Raw genomic sequence first — 21,687 nt, forward strand, 5'->3', positions numbered from 1 at the left:
GACATGTTACCCCCGGCTTCATCCCTTATGCTTCCCACTCCCACGTCCGCCACAAAGACGGCTATACATTCTTACTACCATTACAACCGTCGCCTACTAATGGATAATGCCCTATACTACTTACTCTCTCGCTCAACTACGAAGACGAGTTTACCACGATTTCCACCCCTCCCTCTGTACCACAGCAACACGTATTTTACACCCCTTTCAGAACGCGCTTTTCTCGCCCCAACTCTCCCTAGACGCATGACTAATGAGCTCCAAGCTAAAACATATCGCACATGTCAAAAATATGATGACAGGCTTAATATATATCACGCATGTCCGTTCTGTTCCTCACGTACGTACAAAAATAATTAAAAAGGAAATGCAACACGAGGACTTCCCAGGAGGTCACCCATCCTAGTACTACTCTCGCCCAAGCACGCTTAACTTCGAAGTTCTGATGGGATCCGGTGCTTTAGTGCTGGTATGATCGCATCCGACATGTTACCCCCGGCTTCATCCCTTATGCTTCCCACTCCCACGTCCGCTACAAAGACGGCTATACATTCTTACTACCATTACAGCCGTCGCCTACTAATGGATAATGCCCTATAATACTTACTCTCTCGCTCAACTACGAAGACGAGTTTACCACGATTTCCACCTCTCCCTCTATACCACAGCAACACGTATTTTACACCCCTTTCAGAACTTGCTTTTCTCGCCCTAACTCTCCCTAGACGCGTGACTAATGAGCTCCGAGCTAAAACATATCGCAAATGTCAAAAATATGATGACAGGCTTAATATATATCACGCATGTCCGTTCTGTTCCTCACGTACGTACAAAAATAATTAAAAAGGAAATGCAACACGAGGACTTCCCAGGAGGTCACCCATCCTAGTACTACTCTCCCCCAAGCACGCTTAACTTCGGAGTTCTGATAGTTTCCGGTGCTTTAGTGCTGGTATGATCGCATCCAACATGTTATCCCCGGCTTCATCCCTTATGCTTCCCACTCCCACGTCCGCTACAAAGACGGCTATACATTCTTACTACCATTACAACCGTCGCCTACTAATGGATAATGCCCTATACTACTTACTCTCTCGCTCAACTACGAAGACGAGTTTACCACGATTTCCACCCCTCCCTCTATACCGCAGCAACACGTATTTTACACCCCTTTCAGAACGCGCTTTTCGCGCCCCAACTCTCCCTAGACACGTGACTAATGAGCTTCGAGCTAAAACATATCGCAAATGTCAAAAATATGATGACAGGCTTAACATATATCACGCACGTGCGTTCTGTTCCTCACGTACGTACAAAAATAATAAAAAAGGTAATGCAACACGAGGACTTCCCAGGAGGTCACCCATCCTAGTACTACTCTTGCCCAAGCACGCTTAACTTCGGAGTTCTGATGGGATCCGGTGCTTTAGTGCTAGTATGATCGCATCCGACATATTACCCCCGGCTTCATCCCTTATGCTTCCCACTCCCACGTCCGCTACAAAGACGGCTATACATTCTTACTACCATTACAACCGTCGCCTACTAATGGATAATGCCCTATACTACTTACTCTCTCGCTCAACTACGAAGACGAGTTACCACGATTTCCACCCCTCCCTCTATACCGCAGCAACACGTATTTTACACCCCTTACAGAACGCGCTTTTCGCGCCCCAACTCTCCCTAGACGCGTGACTAATGAGCTCCGAGCTAAAACATATCGCAAATGTCAAAAATATGATGACAGGCTTAACATATATCACCCACGTGCGTTCTGTTCCTCACGTACGTACAAAAATAATTAAAAAGGGAATGCAACACGAGGACTTCCCAGGAGGTCACCCATCCTAGTACTACTCTCGCCCAAGCACGCTTAACTTCGGAGCTCTGATGGGATCCGATGCTTTAGTGCTGGTATGATCGCATCCGACATGTTACCCCCGGCTTCATCCCTTATGCTTCCCACTCCCACGTCCGCCACAAAGACGGCTATACATTCTTACTACCATTACAACCGTCGCCTACTAATGGATAATGCCCTATACTACTTACTCTCTCGCTCAACTACGAAGACGAGTTTACCACGATTTCCACCCCTCCCTCTGTACCACAGCAACACGTATTTTACACCCCTTTCAGAACGCGCTTTTCTCGCCCCAACTCTCCCTAGACGCATGACTAATGAGCTCCAAGCTAAAACATATCGCACGTGTCAAAAATATGATGACAGGCTTAATATATATCACGCATGTCCGTTCTGTTCCTCACGTACGTACAAAAATAATTAAAAAGGAAATGCAACACGAGGACTTCCCAGGAGGTCACCCATCCTAGTACTACTCTCGCCCAAGAACGCTTAACTTCGGAGTTCTGATGGTTTCCGGTGCTTTAGTGCTGGTATGATCGCATCCGACATGTTATCCCCGGCTTCATCACTTATGCTTCCCACTCCCACGTCCGCTACAAAGACGGCTATACATTCTTACTGCCATTACAACCGTCGCCTACTAATGGATAATGCCCTATACTACTTACTCTCTCGCTCAACTACGAAGACGAGTTTACCACGATTTCCACCCCTCCCTCTATACCGCAGCAACACGTATTTTACACCCCTTTCAGAACGCGCTTTTCGTGCCCCAACTCTCCCTAGACACGTGACTAATGAGCTCCGAGCTAAAACATATCGCAAATGTCAAAAATATGATGACAGGCTTAACATATATCACGCACGTGCGTTCTGTTCCTCACGTACGTACAAAAATAATTAAAAAGGGAATGCAACACGAGGAATTCCAGGAGGTCACCCATCCTAGTACTACTCTCGCCCAAGCACGCTTAACTTCGGAGTTCTGATGGGATCCGGTGCTTTAATGCTGGTATGATCACATCCGACATATTACCCCCGGCTTCATCCCTTATGCTTCCCACTCCCACGTCCGCTACAAAGACGGCTATACATTCTTACTACCATTACAACCATCGCCTACTAATGGATAATGCCCTATACTACTTACTCTCTCGCTCAACTACGAAGACGAGTTTACCACGATTTCCACCCCTCCCTCTGTACCGCAACAACACGTATTTTACACCCCTTTCAGAACGCGCTTTTCGCGCCCCAACTCTCCCTAGACGCGTGACTAATGAGCTCCGAGCTAAAACATATCGCAAATGTCAAAAATATGATGATAGGCTTAACATATATCACGCACGTGCGTTCTGTTCCTTACGTACGTACAAAAATAATTAAAAAGTGAATGCAACACGAGGACTTGCCAGGAGGTCACCCATCCTAGTACTACTCTCGCCCAAGCACGCTTAACTTCGAAGTTCTGATGGGATCCGGTGCTTTAGTGCTGGTATGATCGCATCCGACATGTTACCCCCGGCTTCATCCCTTATGCTTCCCACTCCCACGTCCGCTACAAAGACGGCTATACATTCTTACTACCATTACAGCCGTCGCCTACTAATGGATAATGCCCTATAATACTTACTCTCTCGCTCAACTACGAAGACGAGTTTACCACGATTTCCACCCCTCCCTCTATACCACAGCAACACGTATTTTACACCCCTTTCAGAACTTGCTTTTCTCGCCCTAACTCTCCCTAGACGCGTGACTAATGAGCTCCGAGCTAAAACATATCGCAAATGTCAAAAATATGATGACAGGCTTAATATATATCACGCATGTCCGTTCTGTTCCTCACGTACGTACAAAAATAATTAAAAAGGAAATGCAACACGAGGACTTCCCAGGAGGTCACCCATCCTAGTACTACTCTCGCCCAAGCACGCTTAACTTCGGAGTTCTGATAGTTTCCGGTGCTTTAGTGCTGGTATGATCGCATCCGACATGTTATCCCCGGCTTCATCCCTTATGCTTCCCACTCCCACGTCCGCTACAAAGACGGCTATACATTCTTACTACCATTACAACCGTCGCCTACTAATGGATAATGCCCTATACTACTTACTCTCTCGCTCAACTACGAAGACGAGTTTACCACGATTTCCACCCCTCCCTCTATACCGCAGCAACACGTATTTTACACCCCTTTCAGAACGCGCTTTTCACGCCCCAACTCTCCCTAGACACGTGACTAATGAGCTTCGAGCTAAAACATATCGCAAATGTCAAAAATATGATGACAGGCTTAACATATATCACGCACGTGCGTTCTGTTCCTCACGTACGTACAAAAATAATTAAAAAGGTAATGCAACACGAGGACTTCCCAGGAGGTCACCCATCCTAGTACTACTCTCGCCCAAGCACGCTTAACTTCAGAGTTCTGATGGGATCCAGTGCTTTAGTGCTGGTATGATCGCATTCGACATATTACCCCCGGCTTCATCCCTTATGCTTCCCACTCCCCCGTCCGCTACAAAGACGGCTATACATTCTTACTACCATTACAACCGTCGCCTACTAATGGATAATGCCCTATACTACTTACTCTCTCGCTCAACTACGAAGACGAGTTACCACGATTTCCACCCCTCCCTCTATACCGCAGCAACACGTATTTTACACCCCTTACAGAACGCGCTTTTCGCGCCCCAACTCTCCCTAGACGCGTGACTAATGAGCTCCGAGCTAAAACATATCGCAAATGTCAAAAATATGATGACAGGCTTAACATATATCACCCACGTGCGTTCTGTTCCTCACGTACGTACAAAAATAATTAAAAAGGGAATGCAACACGAGGACTTCCCAGGAGGTCACCCATCCTAGTACTACTCTCGCCCAAGCACGCTTAACTTCGGAGCTCTGCTGGGATCCGATGCTTTAGTGCTGGTATGATCGCATCCGACATGTTACCCCCGGCTTCATCTCTTATGCTTCCCACTCCCACGTCCGCCACAAAGACGGCTATACATTCTTACTACCATTACAACCGTCGCCTACTAATGGATAATGCCCTATACTACTTACTCTCTCGCTCAACTACGAAGACGAGTTTACCACGATTTCCACCCCTCCCTCTGTACCACAGCAACACGTATTTTACACCCCTTTCAGAACGCGCTTTTCTCGCCCCAACTCTCCCTAGACGCGTGACTAATGAGCTCCAAGCTAAAACATATCGCACATGTCAAAAATATGATGACAGGCTTAATATATATCACGCATGTCCGTTCTGTTCCTCACGTACGTACAAAAATAATTAAAAAGGAAATGCAACACGAGGACTTCCCAGGAGGTCACCCATCCTAGTACTACTCTCGCCCAAGCACGCTTAACTTCGGAGTTCTGATGGTTTCCGGTGCTTTAGTGCTGGTATGATCGCATCCGACATGTTATCCCCGGCTTCATCACTTATGCTTCCCACTCCCACGTCCGCTACAAAGACGGCTATACATTCTTACTACCATTACAACCGTCGCCTACTAATGGATAATGCCCTATACTACTTACTCTCTCGCTCAACTACGAAGACGAGTTTACCACGATTTCCACCCCTCCCTCTATACCGCAGCAACACGTATTTTACACCCCTTTCAGAACGCGCTTTTCGCGCCCCAACTCTCCCTAGACACGTGACTAATGAGCTCCGAGCTAAAACATATCGCAAATGTCAAAAATATGATGACAGGCTTAACATATATCACGCACGTGCGTTCTGTTCCTCATGTACGTACAAAAATAATTAAAAAGGGAATGCAACACGGGGAATTCCCAGGAGGTCACCCATCCTAGTACTACTCTCGCCCAAGCACGCTTAACTTCGGAGTTCTGATGGGATCCGGTGCTTTAATGCTGGTATGATCGCATCCGACATATTACCCCCGGCTTCATCCCTTATGCTTCCCACTCCCACGTCCGCTACAAAGACGGCTATACATTCTTACTACCATTACAACCGTCGCCTACTAATGGATAATGCCCTATACTACTTACTCTCTCGCTCAACTACGAAGACGAGTTTACCACGATTTCCACCCCTCCCTCTGTACCGCAACAACACGTATTTTACACCCCTTTCAGAACGCGCTTTTCGCGCCCCAACTCTCCCTAGACGCGTGACTAATGAGCTCCGAGCTAAAACATATCGCAAATGTCAAAAATATGATGATAGGCTTAACATATATCACGCACGTGCGTTCTGTTCCTTACGTACGTACAAAAATAATTAAAAAGTGAATGCAACACGAGGACTTGCCAGGAGGTCACCCATCCTAGTACTACTCTCGCCCAAGCACGCTTAACTTTGGAGTTCTGATGGGATCCGGTGCTGTAGTGCTGGTATGATCGCATCCGACATGTTACCCCCGGCTTCATCCCTTATGCTTCTCACTCCCACGTCCGCTACAAAGACGGCTATATATTCTTACTGCCGTTACAGCCGTCGCCTACTAATGGATAAGGCCCTATACTACTTACTCTCTCGCTCAACTACGAAGACGAGTTACCACGATTTCCACCCCTCCCTCTATACCACAGCAACACGTATTTTACACCCCTTTCAGAATGCGCTTTTCGCGCCCCAACTCTCCCTAGACGCGTGACTAATGAGCTCCGAGCTAAAACATATCGCAAATGTCAAAAATATGATGACAAGCTTAACATATATCACGCACGTGCGTTCTGTTCCTCACGTACGTACAAAAACAATTAAAAAGGGAATGCAACACGAGGACTTCCCAGGAGGTCACCCATCCTAGTACTACTCTCGCCCAAGCACGCTTAACTTCGGAGTTCTGATGGGATCCGGTGCTTTAGTGCTGGTATGATCGCATCCGACATGTTACCCCCGGCTTCATCCATTATGCTTCCCACTCCCAGGTCCTCTACAAAGACGGCTATACATTCTTACTACCATTACAACCGTCGCCTACTAAGGGATAATGCCCTATACTACTTACTCTCTCGCTCAACTACGAAGACGAGTTTACCACGATTTCCACCCCTTCCTCTATACCGCAGCAACACGTATTTTACACCCCTTTTAGAATGCGCTTTTCGCGCCCCAACTCTCCCTAGACGCGTGACTAATGAGCTCCGAGCTAAAACATATCGCAAATGTCAAAAATATGATGACAGTCTTAACATATATCACGCACGTGCAAAAATAATTAAAAAGGGAATGAAACACGAGGACTTCCCAGAAGGTCACCCATCCTAGTACTACTCTCGCCCAAGCACGCTTAACTTCAGAGTTCTGATGGTATCCGGTGCTTTAGTGCTGGTATGATCGCATCCGACATGTTACCCCCGGCTTTATCCCTTATGCTTCCCACTCCCAGGTCCGCTACAAAGACGGCTATACATTCTTACTACCATTACAACCGTCGCCTACTAAGGGATAATGCCCTATACTACTTACTCTCTCGCTCAACTACGAAGACGAGTTTACCACGATTTCCACCCCTTCCTCTATACCGCAGCAACACGTATTTTACACCCCTTTTAGAATGCGCTTTTCGCGCCCCAACTCTCCCTAGACGCGTGACTAATGAGCTCCGAGCTAAAACATATCGCAAATGTCAAAAATATGATGACAGTCTTAACATATATCACGCACGTGCAAAAATAATTAAAAAGGAAATGAAACACGAGGACTTCCCAGAAGGTCACCCATCCTAGTACTACTCTCGCCCAAGCACGCTTAACTTCGGAGTTCTGATGGTATCCGGTGCTTTAGTGCTGGTATGATCGCATACGACATGTTACCCCCGGCTTCATTCCTTATGCTTCCCACTCCCACGTCCGCTACAAAGACGGCTATACATTCTTACTACCATTACAACCGTCGCCTACTAATGGATAATGCCCTATACTACTTACTCTCTCGCTCAACTACGAAGACGAGTTTAGCACGATTTCCACCCCTCCCTCTATACCACAGCAACACGTATTTTACACCCCTTTGAGAATGCGCTTTTCGCGCCCCAACTCTCCCTAGACGGGTGACTAATGAGCTCCGAGCTAAAACATATCGCAAATGTCAAAAATATGATGACAGGCTTAATATATATCACGCACGTGTGTTCTGTTCCTCACATATGTACAAAAATAATTAAAAAGGAAATGCAACACGAGGACTTCCCAGGAGGTCACCCATCATAGTACTACTCTCGCCCAAGCACGCTTAACTTCGGAGTTCTGATGGTTTCTGGTGCTTTAGTGCTAGTATGATCACATCCGACATGTTACCCCCGGCTTCAGCCGTTATGCTTCCCACTCCCAGGTCCGCTACAAAGACGGCTATACATTCTTACTACCATTACAACCGTCGCCTACTAATGGATAATGCCCTATACTACTTACTCTCTCGCTCAACTACGAAGACGAGTTTACCACGATTTCCACCCCTTCCTCTATACCGCAGCAACACGTATTTTACGCCCCTTTCAGAACGCGTTTTTCGCGCCCCAACTCTCCCTAGACGCGTGACTAATGAGCTCCGAGCTAAAACATATCGCAAATGTCAAAAATATGATGACAGTCTTAACATATATCACGCACGTGCGTTCTGTTCCTCACGTACGTACAAAAATAATTAAAAAGGGAATGCAACACGAGGACTTCCCAGGAGGTCACCCATCATAGTACTAATCTCGCCCAAGCACGCTTAACTTCGGAGTTCTGATGGTTTCGGGTGCTTTAGTGCTGGTATGATCACATCCGACATGTTACCCCCGGCTTCAGCCCTTATGCTTCCCACTCCCAGGTCCGCTACAAAGACGGCTATACATTCTTACTACCTTTACAACCGTCGCCTACTAATGGATAATGCCCTATACTACTTACTCTCTCGCTCAACTACGAAGACGAGTTTACCACGATTTCCAGCCCTTCCTCTATACCGCAGCAACACGTATTTTACACCCCTTTCAGAACGCGTTTTTCGCGCCCCAACTCTCCCTAGACGCGTGACTAATGAGCTCCGAGCTAAAACATATCGCAAATGTCAAAAATATGATGACAGTATTAACATATATCACGCACATGCGTTCTGTTCCTCACGTACGTGCAAAAATAATTAAAAAGGGAATGAAACACGAGGACTTCCCAGGAGGTCACCCATCCTAGTATTACTCTCGCCCAAGCACGCTTAACTTCGGAGTTCTGATGGGATTCGGTGCTTTAGTGCTGGTATGACCGCATCCGACATGTTACCCCCGGCTTCATCCCTTATGCTTCCCACTCCCACGTCCGCTACAAAGACGGCTATACATTCTTACTACCATTACAACCGTCGCCTACTAATGGATAATGCCCTATAGTACTTACTCTCTCGCTCCACTACGAAGACGAGTTTACCACGATTTCCACCCCTCCCTCTGTACCGCAACAACACGTATTTTACACCCTTTCAGAACGCGCTTTTCGCGCCCCAACTCTCCCTAGACGCGTGACTAATGAGCTCAGAGCTAAAACATATCGCAAATGTCAAAAATATGATGACAGGCTTAACATATATCACGCATGTGCCTTCTGTTCCTCACGTACGTACAAAAATAAATAAAAAGGGAAAGCAACACGAGGACTTCCCAGGAGGTCACCCATCCTAGTACTACTCTCGCCCAAGCACGCTTAACTTCGGAGGTCTGATGGGATCCGGTGCTTTAGTGCTGGTATGATCGCATCCGACATGTTACCCCCGGCTTCATCCCTTATGCTTGCCACTCCCACGTCCTCTACAAAGACGGCTATATATTCCTACTGCCATTACACCCGTCGCCTACTAATGGATAATGCCCTATACTACTTACTCTCTCGCTCAACTACGAAGACGAGTTTACCACGATTTCCACCCCTCCCTCTATACCGCAGCAACACGTATTTTACACCCCTTTCAGAACGCGCTTTTCGCGCCCCAACTCTCCCTAGACGCGTGACTAATGAGCTCCGAGCTAAAACATATCGCAAATGTCAAAAATATGATGGCAAGCTTAACATATATCACGCACGTGCGTTCTGTTCCTCACGTACGTACAAAAATAATTAAAAAGGGAATGCAACACGAGGACTTCCCAGGAGGTCACCCATCCTAGTACTACTCTCGCCCAAGCACGCTTAACTTCGGAGTTCTAATGGGATCCGGTGCTTTAGTGCTGGTATGATCGCATCCGACATGTTACCCCCGGCTTCATCCCTTATGCTTCCCACTCCCACGTCCGCTACAAAGACGGCTATACATTCTTACTGCCATTACAGCCGTCGCCTACTAATGGATAATGCCCTATACTACTTACTCTCTCGCTCAACTACGAAGACGAGTTTACCACGATTTCCACCCCTCCCTCTATACCGCAGCAACACGTATTTTAAACCCCTTTCAGAACGCGCTTTTCGCGCCCCAACTCTCCCTAGACGCATGACTAATGAGCTCCGAGCTAAAACATATCGCAAATGTCAAAAATATGATGACAGGCTTAACATATATCACGCATGTGCCTTCTGTTCCTCACGTACGTACAAAAATAATTAAAAAGGGAATGCAACACGAGGACTTCCCAGGAGGTCACCCATCCTAGTACTACTCTCGCCCAAGCACGCTTAACTTCGGAGTTCTGATGGGATCCGGTGCTTTAGTGCTGGTATGATCGCATCCGACATGTTACCCCCGGCTTCATCCCTTATGCTTCCCACCCCCACGTCCGCTACAAAGACGGCTATACATTCTTACTACCATTACAACCGTCGCCTACTAATGGATAATGCCCTATACTACTTACTCTCTCGCTCAACTACGAAGACGAGTTTACCACGATTTCCATCCCTCCCTCTATACCGCAGCAACACGTATTTTACACCCCTTTCAGAACGCGCTTTTCGCGCCCCAACTCTCCCTAGACGCGTGACTAATGAGCTCCGAGCTAAAACATATCGCAAATGTCAAAAATATGATGACAGGCTTAACATATATCACGCACGTCCGTTCTGTTCTTCACGTACGTACAAAAATAATTAAAAAGGGAATGCAACATGAGGACTTCCCAGGAGGTCACCCATCCTAGTACTACTCTCGCCCAAGCACGCTTAACTTCGGAGTTCTGATGGGATCCGGTGCTTTAGTGCTGGTATGATGGCATCCGACATGTTACCCCCGGCTTCATCCCTTATGCTTCTCACTCCCACGTCCGCTACAAAGACGGCTATACATTCTTACTACCATTACAACCGTCGCCTACTAATGGATAATGCCCTATACTACTTACTCTCTCGCTCAACTACGAAGACGAGTTTACCACGATTTCCACCCCTCCCTCTATACCGCAGCAACACGTATTTTACAGCCCTTTCAGAACGCGCTTTTCGCGCCCCAACTCTCCCTAGACGCGTGACTAATGAGCTCCGAGCTAAAACATATCGCAAATGTCAAAAATATGATGACAGGCTTAACATATATCACGCACGTGCGTTCTGTTCCTCATGTACGTACAAAAATAATTAAAAAGGGAATGCAACACGAGGACATCCCAGGAGGTCACCCATCCTAGTACTACTCTCGCCCAAGCACGCTTAACTTCGGAGTTCTGATGGGATCCGGTGCTTTAGTGCTGGTATGATCGCATCCGACATGTTACCCGCGGCTTCATCCCTTATGCTTCCCACTCCCACGTCCGCTACAAAGACGGCTATACATTCTTACTACCATTACAACCGTCGCCTACTAATGGATAATGCCCTATACTACTTACTCTCTCGCTCAACTACGAAGACGAGTTTACCACGATTTCCACCCCTCCCTCTATACCGCAGCAACACGTATTTTACACCCCTTTCAGAACGCGCTGTTCGCGCCCCAACTCTCGCTAGACGCGTGACTAATGAGCTCCGAGCTAAAACATATCGCAAATGTCAAAAATATGATGACAGGCTTAACATATATCACGCACGTGCGTTCTGTTCCTCACGTACGTACAAAAATAATTAAAAAGGGAATGCAACAACGAGGACTTCCCAGGAGGTCACCCATCCTAGTACTACTCTCGCCCAAGCACGCTTAACTTCGGAGTTCTGATGGGATCCGATGCTTTAGTGCTGGTATGATCGCATCCGACATGTTACCCCCGGCTTCATCCCTTATGCTTCGCACTCCCACGTCCGCTACAAAGACGGCTATACATTCTTACTACCATTACAACCGTCGCCTACTAATGGATAATGCCCTATACTACTTACTCTCTCGCTCAACTACGAATACGAGTTTACCACGATTTCCACCCCTCCCTCTATACCGCAGCAACACATATTTTACACCCCTTTCAGAACGCGCTTTTCGCGCCCCAACTCTTCCTAGACGCGTGACTAATGAGCTCCGAGCTAAAACATATCGCAAATGTCAAAAATATGATGACATGCTTAATATATATCACGCACGTGCGTTATGTTCCTCACGTACGTACAAAAACAATTAAAAAGGGAATGCAACACGAGGACTTCCCAGGAGGTCACCCATCCTAGTACTACTCTCGCCCAAGCACGGTTAACTTCGGAGTCTGATGGGATCCGGTGCTTTAGTGCTGGTATGATCGCATCCGACATGTTACGCCCGGCTTCATCCCTTATGCTTCCCACTCCCACGTCCGCTAGAAAGACGGCTATACATTCTTACTACCATTACAACCGTCGCCTACTAATGGATAATGCCCTATACTACTTACTCTCTCGCTCAACTACGAAGACGAGTTTACCACGATTTCCACCCCTCCCTCTATACCGCAGCAACACGTATTTTACACCCCTTTCAGAACGCGCTTTTCACGCCCCAACTCTCCCTAGACGCGTGACTAATCAGCTCCGAGCTAAAACATATCGCAAATGTCAAAAATATGATGACAGGCTTAACATATATCACACACGTACGTACAAAAATAATTAAAAATGGAATGCAACACGAGGACTTCCCAGGAGGTCACCCATCCTAGTACTACTCTCGCCCAAGCACGCTTAACTTCGGAGTTCTGCTGGGATCCGGTGCTTTAGTGCTGGTATGATCGCATCCGACATGTTACCCCCGGCTTCATCCCTTATGCTTCCCACTCCCACGTCCGCTACAAAGACGGCTATACATTCTTACTACCATTACAACCGTCGCCTACTAATGGATAATGCCCTATACTACTTACTCTCTCGCTCAACTACGAAGACGAGTTTACCATGATTTCCACCCCTCCCTCTATACCGCAGCAACACGTATTTTACACCCCTTTCAGAACGCGCTTTTCGCGCCCCAACTCTTCCTAGACGCGTGACTAAGGAGCTCCGAGCTAAAACATATCGCAAATGTCAAAAATATGATGATAGGCTTAATATATATCACGCACGTGCGTTATGTTCCTCACGTACGTACAAAAATAATTAAAAAGGGAATGCAACACGAGGACTTCCCAGGAGGTCACCCATCCTAGTACTACTCTCGCCCAAGCACGCTTAACTTCGGAGTTCTGATGGGATCCGGTGCTTTAGTGCTGGTATGATCGCATCCAACATGTTACCCCCGGCTTCATCCCTTATGCTTCCCACTCCCACGTCCGCTACAAAGACGGCTATACATTCTTACTACCATTACAACCGTCGCCTACTAATGGATAATGCCCTATACTACTTACTCTCTCGCTCAACTACGAAGACGAGTTTACCACGATTTCCACCCCTCCCTCTATACCGCAGCAACACGTATTTTACACCCCTTTCAGAATGCGCTTTTCGCGCCCCAACTCTCCCTAGACGCGTGACTAATGAGCTCCGAGCTAAAACATATCGCAAATGTCAAAAATATGATGACAAGCTTAACATATATCACGCACGTGCGTTCTGTTCCTCACGTACGTACAAAAACAATTAAAAAGGGAATGCAACACGAGGACTTCCCAGGAGGTCACCCATCCTAGTACTACTCTCGCCCAAGCACGCTTAACTTCGGAGTTCTGATGGGATCCGGTGCTTTAGTGCTGGTATGATCGCATCCGACATGTTACCCCCGGCTTCATCCATTATGCTTCCCACTCCCAGGTCCGCTACAAAGACGGCTATACATTCTTACTACCATTACAACCGTCGCCTACTAAGGGATAATGCCCTATACTACTTACTCTCTCGCTCAACTACGAAGACGAGTTTACCACGATTTCCACCCCTTCCTCTATACCGCAGCAACACGTATTTTACACCCCTTTTAGAATGCGCTTTTCGCGCCCCAACTCTCCCTAGACGCGTGACTAATGAGCTCCGAGCTAAAACATATCGCAAATGTCAAAAATATGATGACAGTCTTAACATATATCACGCACGTGCAAAAATAATTAAAAAGGGAATGAAACACGAGGACTTCCCAGAAGGTCACCCATCCTAGTACTACTCTCGCCCAAGCACGCTTAACTTCAGAGTTCTGATGGTATCCGGTGCTTTAGTGCTGGTATGATCGAATCCGACATGTTACCCCCGGCTTCATCCCTTATGCTTCCCACTCCCAGGTCCGCTACAAAGACGGCTATACATTCTTACTACCATTACAACCGTCGCCTACTAAGGGATAATGCCCTATACTACTTACTCTCTCGCTCAACTACGAAGACGAGTTTACCACGATTTCCACCCCTTCCTCTATACCGCAGCAACACGTATTTTACACCCCTTTTAGAATGCGCTTTTCGCGCCCCAACTCTCCCTAGACGCGTGACTAATGAGCTCCGAGCTAAAACATATCGCAAATGTCAAAAATATGATGACAGTCTTAACATATATCACGCACGTGCAAAAATAATTAAAAAGGAAATGAAACACGAGGACTTCCCAGAAGGTCACCCATCCTAGTACTACTCTCGCCCAAGCACGCTTAACTTCGGAGTTCTAATGGTATCCGGTGCTTTAGTGCTGATATGATCGCATCCGACATGTTACCCCCGGCTTCATCCCTTATGCTTCCCACTCCCACGTCCGCTAAAAAGACGGCTATACATTCTTACTACCATTACAACCGTCGCCTACTAATGGATAATGCCCTATACTACTTACTCTCTCGCTCAACTACGAAGACGAGTTTACCACGATTTCCACCCCTCCCTCTATACCACAGCAACACGTATTTTACACCCCTTTGAGAATGCGCTTTTCGCGCCCCAACTCTCCCTAGACGGGTGACTAATGAGCTCCGAGCTAAAACATATCGCAAATGTCAAAAATATGATGATAGGCTTAATATATATCACGCACGTGCGTTATGTTCCTCACGTACGTACAAAAATAATTTCCAGGAGGTCACCCATCCTAGTACTACTCTCGCCCAAGCACGGTTAACTTCGGAGTCTGATGGGATCCGGTGCTTTAGTGCTGGTATGATCGCATCCGACATGTTACGCCCGGCTTCATCCCTTATGCTTCCCACTCCCACGTCCGCTAGAGAGACGGCTATACATTCTTACTACCATTACAACCGTCGCCTACTAATGGATAATGCCCTATACTACTTACTCTCTCGCTCAACTACGAAGACGAGTTTACCACGATTTCCACCCCTCCCTCTATACCGCAGCAACACGTATTTTACACCCCTTTCAGAACGCGCTTTTCACGCCCCAACTCTCCCTAGACGCGTTACTAATCAGCTCCGAGCTAAAACATATCGCAAATGTCAAAAATATGATGACAGGCTTAACATATATCACGCACGTGTGTTCTGTTCCTCACGTACGTACAAAAATAATTAAAAAGGGAATGCAACACGAGGACTTCCCAGGAGGTCACCCATCCTAGTACTACTCTCGCCCAAGCACGCTTAACTTCGGAGTTCTGATGGGATCCGGTGCTTTAGTGCTGGTATGATCGCATCCGACATGTTACCCCCGGCTTCATCCCTTATGCTTCCCACTCCCACATCCGCTACAAAGACGGCTATACATTCTTACTACCATTACAACCGTCGCCTACTAATGGATAATGCCCTATACTACTTACTCTCTCGCTCAACTACGAAGGCGAGTTTACCATGATTTCCACCCCTCCCTCTATACCGCAGCAACACGTATTTTACACCCCTTTCAGAACGCGCTTTTCGCGCCCCAACTCTTCCTAGACGCGTGACTACGGAGCTTCGAGCTAAAACATATCGCAAATGTCAAAAATATGATAATAGGCTTAATATATATCACGCACGTGCGTTATGTTCCTCACGTACGTACAAAAATAATTAAAAAGGGAATGCAACACGAGGACTTCCCAGGAGGTCACCCATCCTAGTACTACTCTCGCCCAAGCACGCTTAACTTCGGAGTTCTGATGGGATCCGGTGCTTTAGTGCTGGTATGATCGCATCCAACATGTTACCCCCGGCTTCATCCTTTATGCTTCCCACTCCCACGTCCGCTACAAAGACGGCTATACATTCTTACTACCATTACAACCGTCGCCTACTAATGGATAATGCCCTATACTACTTACTCTCTCGCTCAACTACGAAGACGAGTTTACCACGATTTCCACCCCTCCCTCTATACCGCAGCAACACGTATTTTACACCCCTTTCAGAATGCGCTTTTCGCGCCCCAACTCTCCCTAGACGCGTGACTAATGAGCTCCGAGCTAAAACATATCGCAAATGTCAAAAATATGATGACAAGCTTAACATATATCACGCACGTGCGTTCTGTTCCTCACGTACGTACAAAAACAATTAAAAAGGGAATGCAACACGAGGACTTCCCAGGAGGTCACCCATCCTAGTACTACTCTCGCCCAAGCACGCTTAACTTCGGAGTTCTGATGGGATCCGGTGCTTTAGTGCTGGTATGATCGCATCCGACATGTTACCCCCGGCTTCATCCATTATGCTTCCCACTCCCAGGTCCGCTACAAAGACGGCTATACATTCTTACTACCATTACAACCGTCGCCTACTAAGGGATAATGCCCTATACTACTTACTCTCTCGCTCAACTACGAAGACGAGTTTACCATGATTTCCACCCCTTCCTCTATACCGCAGCAACACGTATTTTACACCCCTTTTAGAATGCGCTTTTCGCGCCCCAACTCTCCCTAGACGCGTGACTAATGAGCTCCGAGCTAAAACATATCGCAAATGTCAAAAATATGATGACAGTCTTAACATATATCACGCACGTGCAAAAATAATTAAAAAGGGAATGAAACACGAGGACTTCCCAGAAGGTCACCCATCCTAGTACTACTCTCGCCCAAGCACGCTTAACTTCAGAGTTCTGATGGTATCCGGTGCTTTAGTGCTGGTATGATCGCATCCGACATGTTACCCCCGGCTTCATCCCTTATGCTTCCCACTCCCAGGTCCGCTACAAAGACGGCTATACATTCTTACTACCATTACAACCGTCGCCTACTAAGGGATAATGCCCTATACTACTTACTCTCTCGCTCAACTACGAAGACGAGTTTACCATGATTTCCACCCCTTCCTCTATACCGCAGCAACACGTATTTTACACCCCTTTTAGAATGCGCTTTTCGCGCCCCAACTCTCCCTAGACGCGTGACTAATGAGCTCCGAGCTAAAACATATCGCAAATGTCAAAAATATGATGACAGTCTTAACATATATCACGCACGTGCAAAAATAATTAAAAAGGGAATGAAACACGAGGACTTCCCAGAAGGTCACCCATCCTAGTACTACTCTCGCCCAAGCACGCTTAACTTCAGAGTTCTGATGGTATCCGGTGCTTTAGTGCTGGTATGATCGCATCCGACATGTTACCCCCGGCTTCATCCCTTATGCTTCCCACTCCCAGGTCCGCTACAAAGACGGCTATACATTCTTACTACCATTACAACCGTCGCCTACTAAGGGATAATGCCCTATACTACTTACTCTCTCGCTCAACTACGAAGACGAGTTTACCACGATTTCCACCCCTTCCTCTATACCGCAGCAACACGTATTTTACACCCCTTTTAGAATGCGCTTTTCGCGCCCCAACTCTCCCTAGACGCGTGACTAATGAGCTCCGAGCTAAAACATATCGCAAATGTCAAAAATATGATGACAGTCTTAACATATATCACGCACGTGCAAAAATAATTAAAAAGGAAATGAAACACGAGGACTTCCCAGAAGGTCACCCATCCTAGTACTACTCTCGCCCAAGCACGCTTAACTTCGGAGTTCTGATGGTATCCGGTGCTTTAGTGCTGTTATGATCGCATACGACATGTTACCCCCGGCTTCATCCCTTATGCTTCCCACTCCCACGTCCGCTACAAAGACGGCTATACATTCTTACTACCATTACAACCGTCGCCTACTAATGGATAATGCCCTATACTACTTACTCTCTCGCTCAACTACGAAGACGAGTTTACCACGATTTCCACCCCTCCCTCTATACCACAGCAACACGTATTTTACACCCTTTGAGAATGCGCTTTTCGCGCCCCAACTCTCCCTAGACGGGTGACTAATGAGCTCCGAGCTAAAACATATCGCAAATGTCAAAAATATGATGACAGGCTTAATATATATCACGCACGTGTGTTCTGTTCCTCACGTACGTACAAAAATAATTAAAAAGGAAATGCAACACGAGGACTTCCCAGGAGGTCACCCATCATAGTACTACTCTCGCCCAAGCACGCTTAACTTCGGAGTTCTGATGGTTTCTGGTGCTTTAGTGCTAGTATGATCACATCCGACATGTTACCCCCGGCTTCAGCCCTTATGCTTCCCACTCCCAGGTCCGCTACAAAGACGGCTATACATTCTTACTACCATTACAACCGTCGCCTACTAATGGATAATGCCCTATACTACTTACTCTCTCGCTCAACTACGAAGACGAGTTTACCACGATTTCCACCCCTTCCTCTATACCGCAGCAACACGTATTTTACACCCCTTTCAGAACGCGTTTTTCGCGCCCCAACTCTCCCTAGACGCGTGACTAATGAGCTCCGAGCTAAAACATATCGCAAATGTCAAAAATATGATGACAGTCTTAACATATATCACGCACGTGCAAAAATAATTAAAAAGGAAATGAAACACGAGGACTTCTCAGAAGGTCACCCATCCTAGTACTACTCTCGCCCAAGCACGCTTAACTTCGGAGTTCTGATGGTATCCGGTGCTTTAGTGCTGTTATGATCGCATACGACATGTTACCCCCGGCTTCATCCCTTATGCTTCCCACTCCCACGTCCGCTACAAAGACGGCTATACATTCTTACTACCATTACAACCGTCGCCTACTAATGGATAATGCCCTATACTACTTACTCTCTCGCTCAACTACGAAGACGAGTTTACCACGATTTCCACCCCTCCCTCTATACCACAGCAACACGTATTTTACACCCCTTTGAGAATGCGCTTTTCGCGCCCCAACTCTCCCTAGAAGGGTGACTAATGAGCTCCGAGCTAAAACATATCGCAAATGTCAAAAATATGATGACAGGCTTAATATATATCACGCACGTGTGTTCTGTTCCTCACGTACGTACAAAAATAATTAAAAAGGAAATGCAACACGAGGACTTCCCAGGAGGTCACCCATCATAGTACTACTCTCGCCCAAGCACGCTTAACTTCGGAGTTCTGATGCTTTCTGGTGCTTTAGTGCTAGTATGATCACATCCGACATGTTACCCCCGGCTTCAGCCCTTATGCTTCCCACTCCCAGGTCCGCTACAAAGACGGCTATACATTCTTACTACCATTACAACCGTCGCCTACTAATGGATAATGCCCTATACTACTTACTCTCTCGCTCAACTACGAAGACGAGTTTACCACGATTTCCACCCCTTCCTCTATACCGCAGCAACACGTATTTTACACCCCTTTCAGAACGCGTTTTTCGCGCCCCAACTCTCCCTAGACGCGTGACTAATGAGCTCCGAGCTAAAACATATCGCAAATGTCAAAAATATGATGACAGTCTTAACATATATCACGCACGTGCAAAAATAATTAAAAAGGAAATGAAACACGAGGACTTCCCAGAAGGTCACCCATCCTAGTACTACTCTCGCCCAAGCACGCTTAACTTCGGAGTTCTGATGGTATCCGGTGCTTTAGTGCTGTTATGATCGCATACGACATGTTACCCCCGGCTTCATCCCTTATGCTTCCCACTCCCACGTCCGCTACAAAGACGGCTATACATTCTTACTACCATTACAACCGTCGCCTACTAATGGATAATGCCCTATACTACTTACTCTCTCGCTCAACTACGAAGACGAGTTTACCACGATTTCCACCCCTCCCTCTATACCACAGCAACACGTATTTTACACCCCTTTGAGAATGCGCTTTTCGCGCCCCAACTCTCCCTAGACGGGTGACTAATGAGCTCCGAGCTAAAACATATCGCAAATGTCAAAAATATGATGACAGGCTTAATATATATCACGCACGTGTGTTCTGTTCCTCACGTACGTACAAAAATAATTAAAAAGGAAATGCAACACGAGGACTTCCCAGGAGGTCACCCATCATAGTACTACTCTCGCCCAAGCACGCTTAACTTCGGAGTTCTGATGCTTTCTGGTGCTTTAGTGCTAGTATGATCACATCCGACATGTTACCCCCGGCTTCAGCCCTTATGCTTCCCACTCCCAGGTCCGCTACAAAGACGGCTATACATTCTTACTACCATTACAACCGTCGCCTACTAATGGATAATGCCCTATACTACTTACTCTCTCGCTCAACTACGAAGACGAGTTTACCACGATTTCCACCCCTTCCTCTATACCGCAGCAACACGTATTTTACACCCCTTTCAGAACGCGTTTTTCGCGCCCCAACTCTCCCTAGACGCGTGACTAATGAGCTCCGAGCTAAAACATATCGCAAATGTCAAAAATATGATGACAGTCTTAACATATATCACGCACGTGCAAAAATAATTAAAAAGGAAATGAAACACGAGGACTTCCCAGAAGGTCACCCATCCTAGTACTACTCTCGCCCAAGCACGCTTAACTTCGGAGTTCTGATGGTATCCGGTGCTTTAGTGCTGTTATGATCGCATACAACATGTTACCCCCGGCTTCATCCCTTATGCTTCCCACTCCCACGTCCGCTACAAAGACGGCTATACATTCTTACTACCATTACAACCGTCGCCTACTAATGGATAATGCCCTATACTACTTACTCTCTCGCTCAACTACGAAGACGAGTTTACCACGATTTCCACCCCTCCCTCTATACCACAGCAACACGTATTTTACACCCCTTTGAGAATGCGCTTTTCGCGCCCCAACTCTCCCTAGACGGGTGACTAATGAGCTCCGAGCTAAAACATATCGCAAATGTCAAAAATATGATGACAGGCTTAATATATATCACGCACGTGTGTTCTGTTCCTCACGTACGTACAAAAATAATTAAAAAGGAAATGCAACACGAGGACTTCCCAGGAGGTCACCCATCATAGTACTACTCTCGCCCAAGCACGCTTAACTTCGGAGTTCTGATGGTTTCTGGTGCTTTAGTGCTAGTATGATCACATCCGACATGTTACCCCCGGCTTCAGCCCTTATGCTTCCCACTCCCAGGTCCGCTACAAAGACGGCAATACATTCTTACTACCATTACAACCGTCGCCTACTAATGGATAATGCCCTATACTACTTACTCTCTCGCTCAACTACGAAGACGAGTTTACCACGATTTCCACCCCTTCCTCTATACCGCAGCAACACGTATTTTACACCCCTTTCAGAACGCGTTTTTC

At 46.8% G+C, this 21,687-nt stretch overlaps 24 non-coding genes and 20 pseudogenes across 24 annotated transcripts; all 44 read right to left on the reverse strand.

Moving 5' to 3' along the window:
• Positions 1-364: 364 nt before the first annotated feature.
• LOC147968284 (5S ribosomal RNA) lies at positions 365-483 on the reverse strand. Its single transcript, XR_015606413.1, has one exon. It is a non-coding gene; the product is annotated as a 5S ribosomal RNA (ribosomal RNA).
• A 364-nt stretch (positions 484-847) lies between these two features.
• Positions 848-966, reverse strand: LOC147968285 (5S ribosomal RNA; annotated as a pseudogene).
• Positions 967-1,330: 364 nt separating this feature from the next.
• Positions 1,331-1,449, reverse strand: LOC147968286 (5S ribosomal RNA). The gene has a single exon (XR_015606714.1). It is a non-coding gene; the product is annotated as a 5S ribosomal RNA (ribosomal RNA).
• A 363-nt stretch (positions 1,450-1,812) lies between these two features.
• Positions 1,813-1,931, reverse strand: LOC147968287 (5S ribosomal RNA). Its single transcript, XR_015606504.1, has one exon. It is a non-coding gene; the product is annotated as a 5S ribosomal RNA (ribosomal RNA).
• Positions 1,932-2,295: 364 nt separating this feature from the next.
• On the reverse strand, positions 2,296-2,414 carry LOC147968288 (5S ribosomal RNA; annotated as a pseudogene).
• Positions 2,415-2,778: 364 nt separating this feature from the next.
• LOC147968289 (5S ribosomal RNA) lies at positions 2,779-2,896 on the reverse strand. Its single transcript, XR_015606693.1, has one exon. It is a non-coding gene; the product is annotated as a 5S ribosomal RNA (ribosomal RNA).
• Positions 2,897-3,260: 364 nt separating this feature from the next.
• Positions 3,261-3,379, reverse strand: LOC147968290 (5S ribosomal RNA). Its single transcript, XR_015606718.1, has one exon. It is a non-coding gene; the product is annotated as a 5S ribosomal RNA (ribosomal RNA).
• A 364-nt stretch (positions 3,380-3,743) lies between these two features.
• Positions 3,744-3,862, reverse strand: LOC147968291 (5S ribosomal RNA; annotated as a pseudogene).
• Positions 3,863-4,226: 364 nt separating this feature from the next.
• On the reverse strand, positions 4,227-4,345 carry LOC147968292 (5S ribosomal RNA). Its single transcript, XR_015606639.1, has one exon. It is a non-coding gene; the product is annotated as a 5S ribosomal RNA (ribosomal RNA).
• Positions 4,346-4,708: 363 nt separating this feature from the next.
• LOC147968293 (5S ribosomal RNA) lies at positions 4,709-4,827 on the reverse strand. The gene has a single exon (XR_015606743.1). It is a non-coding gene; the product is annotated as a 5S ribosomal RNA (ribosomal RNA).
• Positions 4,828-5,191: 364 nt separating this feature from the next.
• Positions 5,192-5,310, reverse strand: LOC147968294 (5S ribosomal RNA). The gene has a single exon (XR_015606748.1). It is a non-coding gene; the product is annotated as a 5S ribosomal RNA (ribosomal RNA).
• Positions 5,311-5,674: 364 nt separating this feature from the next.
• Positions 5,675-5,793, reverse strand: LOC147968295 (5S ribosomal RNA). The gene has a single exon (XR_015605808.1). It is a non-coding gene; the product is annotated as a 5S ribosomal RNA (ribosomal RNA).
• Positions 5,794-6,157: 364 nt separating this feature from the next.
• LOC147968296 (5S ribosomal RNA) lies at positions 6,158-6,276 on the reverse strand. Its single transcript, XR_015606791.1, has one exon. It is a non-coding gene; the product is annotated as a 5S ribosomal RNA (ribosomal RNA).
• Positions 6,277-6,639: 363 nt separating this feature from the next.
• On the reverse strand, positions 6,640-6,758 carry LOC147968297 (5S ribosomal RNA). The gene has a single exon (XR_015605718.1). It is a non-coding gene; the product is annotated as a 5S ribosomal RNA (ribosomal RNA).
• A 342-nt stretch (positions 6,759-7,100) lies between these two features.
• LOC147968298 (5S ribosomal RNA) lies at positions 7,101-7,219 on the reverse strand (annotated as a pseudogene).
• Positions 7,220-7,561: 342 nt separating this feature from the next.
• Positions 7,562-7,680, reverse strand: LOC147968299 (5S ribosomal RNA; annotated as a pseudogene).
• A 364-nt stretch (positions 7,681-8,044) lies between these two features.
• Positions 8,045-8,163, reverse strand: LOC147968300 (5S ribosomal RNA; annotated as a pseudogene).
• Positions 8,164-8,527: 364 nt separating this feature from the next.
• LOC147968301 (5S ribosomal RNA) lies at positions 8,528-8,646 on the reverse strand (annotated as a pseudogene).
• Positions 8,647-9,010: 364 nt separating this feature from the next.
• LOC147968302 (5S ribosomal RNA) lies at positions 9,011-9,129 on the reverse strand (annotated as a pseudogene).
• A 363-nt stretch (positions 9,130-9,492) lies between these two features.
• LOC147968303 (5S ribosomal RNA) lies at positions 9,493-9,611 on the reverse strand. The gene has a single exon (XR_015606428.1). It is a non-coding gene; the product is annotated as a 5S ribosomal RNA (ribosomal RNA).
• Positions 9,612-9,975: 364 nt separating this feature from the next.
• Positions 9,976-10,094, reverse strand: LOC147968304 (5S ribosomal RNA). The gene has a single exon (XR_015605764.1). It is a non-coding gene; the product is annotated as a 5S ribosomal RNA (ribosomal RNA).
• A 364-nt stretch (positions 10,095-10,458) lies between these two features.
• On the reverse strand, positions 10,459-10,577 carry LOC147968305 (5S ribosomal RNA). Its single transcript, XR_015605729.1, has one exon. It is a non-coding gene; the product is annotated as a 5S ribosomal RNA (ribosomal RNA).
• A 364-nt stretch (positions 10,578-10,941) lies between these two features.
• LOC147968306 (5S ribosomal RNA) lies at positions 10,942-11,060 on the reverse strand. The gene has a single exon (XR_015606727.1). It is a non-coding gene; the product is annotated as a 5S ribosomal RNA (ribosomal RNA).
• A 364-nt stretch (positions 11,061-11,424) lies between these two features.
• Positions 11,425-11,543, reverse strand: LOC147968307 (5S ribosomal RNA). Its single transcript, XR_015606373.1, has one exon. It is a non-coding gene; the product is annotated as a 5S ribosomal RNA (ribosomal RNA).
• A 364-nt stretch (positions 11,544-11,907) lies between these two features.
• LOC147968308 (5S ribosomal RNA) lies at positions 11,908-12,027 on the reverse strand. The gene has a single exon (XR_015605970.1). It is a non-coding gene; the product is annotated as a 5S ribosomal RNA (ribosomal RNA).
• A 364-nt stretch (positions 12,028-12,391) lies between these two features.
• LOC147968309 (5S ribosomal RNA) lies at positions 12,392-12,509 on the reverse strand. The gene has a single exon (XR_015606760.1). It is a non-coding gene; the product is annotated as a 5S ribosomal RNA (ribosomal RNA).
• A 346-nt stretch (positions 12,510-12,855) lies between these two features.
• On the reverse strand, positions 12,856-12,974 carry LOC147968310 (5S ribosomal RNA). Its single transcript, XR_015606349.1, has one exon. It is a non-coding gene; the product is annotated as a 5S ribosomal RNA (ribosomal RNA).
• A 364-nt stretch (positions 12,975-13,338) lies between these two features.
• Positions 13,339-13,457, reverse strand: LOC147968311 (5S ribosomal RNA). Its single transcript, XR_015605740.1, has one exon. It is a non-coding gene; the product is annotated as a 5S ribosomal RNA (ribosomal RNA).
• A 364-nt stretch (positions 13,458-13,821) lies between these two features.
• LOC147968312 (5S ribosomal RNA) lies at positions 13,822-13,940 on the reverse strand. The gene has a single exon (XR_015605751.1). It is a non-coding gene; the product is annotated as a 5S ribosomal RNA (ribosomal RNA).
• Positions 13,941-14,282: 342 nt separating this feature from the next.
• On the reverse strand, positions 14,283-14,401 carry LOC147968313 (5S ribosomal RNA; annotated as a pseudogene).
• Positions 14,402-14,743: 342 nt separating this feature from the next.
• LOC147968314 (5S ribosomal RNA) lies at positions 14,744-14,862 on the reverse strand (annotated as a pseudogene).
• Positions 14,863-15,682: 820 nt separating this feature from the next.
• Positions 15,683-15,801, reverse strand: LOC147968315 (5S ribosomal RNA). Its single transcript, XR_015605762.1, has one exon. It is a non-coding gene; the product is annotated as a 5S ribosomal RNA (ribosomal RNA).
• Positions 15,802-16,165: 364 nt separating this feature from the next.
• Positions 16,166-16,284, reverse strand: LOC147968316 (5S ribosomal RNA). Its single transcript, XR_015605773.1, has one exon. It is a non-coding gene; the product is annotated as a 5S ribosomal RNA (ribosomal RNA).
• A 364-nt stretch (positions 16,285-16,648) lies between these two features.
• LOC147968317 (5S ribosomal RNA) lies at positions 16,649-16,767 on the reverse strand. Its single transcript, XR_015605784.1, has one exon. It is a non-coding gene; the product is annotated as a 5S ribosomal RNA (ribosomal RNA).
• A 342-nt stretch (positions 16,768-17,109) lies between these two features.
• On the reverse strand, positions 17,110-17,228 carry LOC147968318 (5S ribosomal RNA; annotated as a pseudogene).
• A 342-nt stretch (positions 17,229-17,570) lies between these two features.
• Positions 17,571-17,689, reverse strand: LOC147968319 (5S ribosomal RNA; annotated as a pseudogene).
• A 342-nt stretch (positions 17,690-18,031) lies between these two features.
• LOC147968320 (5S ribosomal RNA) lies at positions 18,032-18,150 on the reverse strand (annotated as a pseudogene).
• Positions 18,151-18,513: 363 nt separating this feature from the next.
• On the reverse strand, positions 18,514-18,632 carry LOC147968321 (5S ribosomal RNA; annotated as a pseudogene).
• A 342-nt stretch (positions 18,633-18,974) lies between these two features.
• On the reverse strand, positions 18,975-19,093 carry LOC147968322 (5S ribosomal RNA; annotated as a pseudogene).
• Positions 19,094-19,457: 364 nt separating this feature from the next.
• Positions 19,458-19,576, reverse strand: LOC147968323 (5S ribosomal RNA; annotated as a pseudogene).
• Positions 19,577-19,918: 342 nt separating this feature from the next.
• On the reverse strand, positions 19,919-20,037 carry LOC147968324 (5S ribosomal RNA; annotated as a pseudogene).
• A 364-nt stretch (positions 20,038-20,401) lies between these two features.
• LOC147968325 (5S ribosomal RNA) lies at positions 20,402-20,520 on the reverse strand (annotated as a pseudogene).
• Positions 20,521-20,862: 342 nt separating this feature from the next.
• LOC147968326 (5S ribosomal RNA) lies at positions 20,863-20,981 on the reverse strand (annotated as a pseudogene).
• A 364-nt stretch (positions 20,982-21,345) lies between these two features.
• Positions 21,346-21,464, reverse strand: LOC147968327 (5S ribosomal RNA; annotated as a pseudogene).
• Between the last annotated feature and the right edge of the window lie 223 nt (positions 21,465-21,687).

Source organism: Triticum urartu, chromosome 5A (genome assembly GCF_056163025.1).
Source record: "Triticum urartu cultivar PI428250 chromosome 5A, HENAU_Tu73, whole genome shotgun sequence".
Lineage (NCBI taxonomy): Eukaryota > Viridiplantae > Streptophyta > Magnoliopsida > Poales > Poaceae > Triticum > Triticum urartu.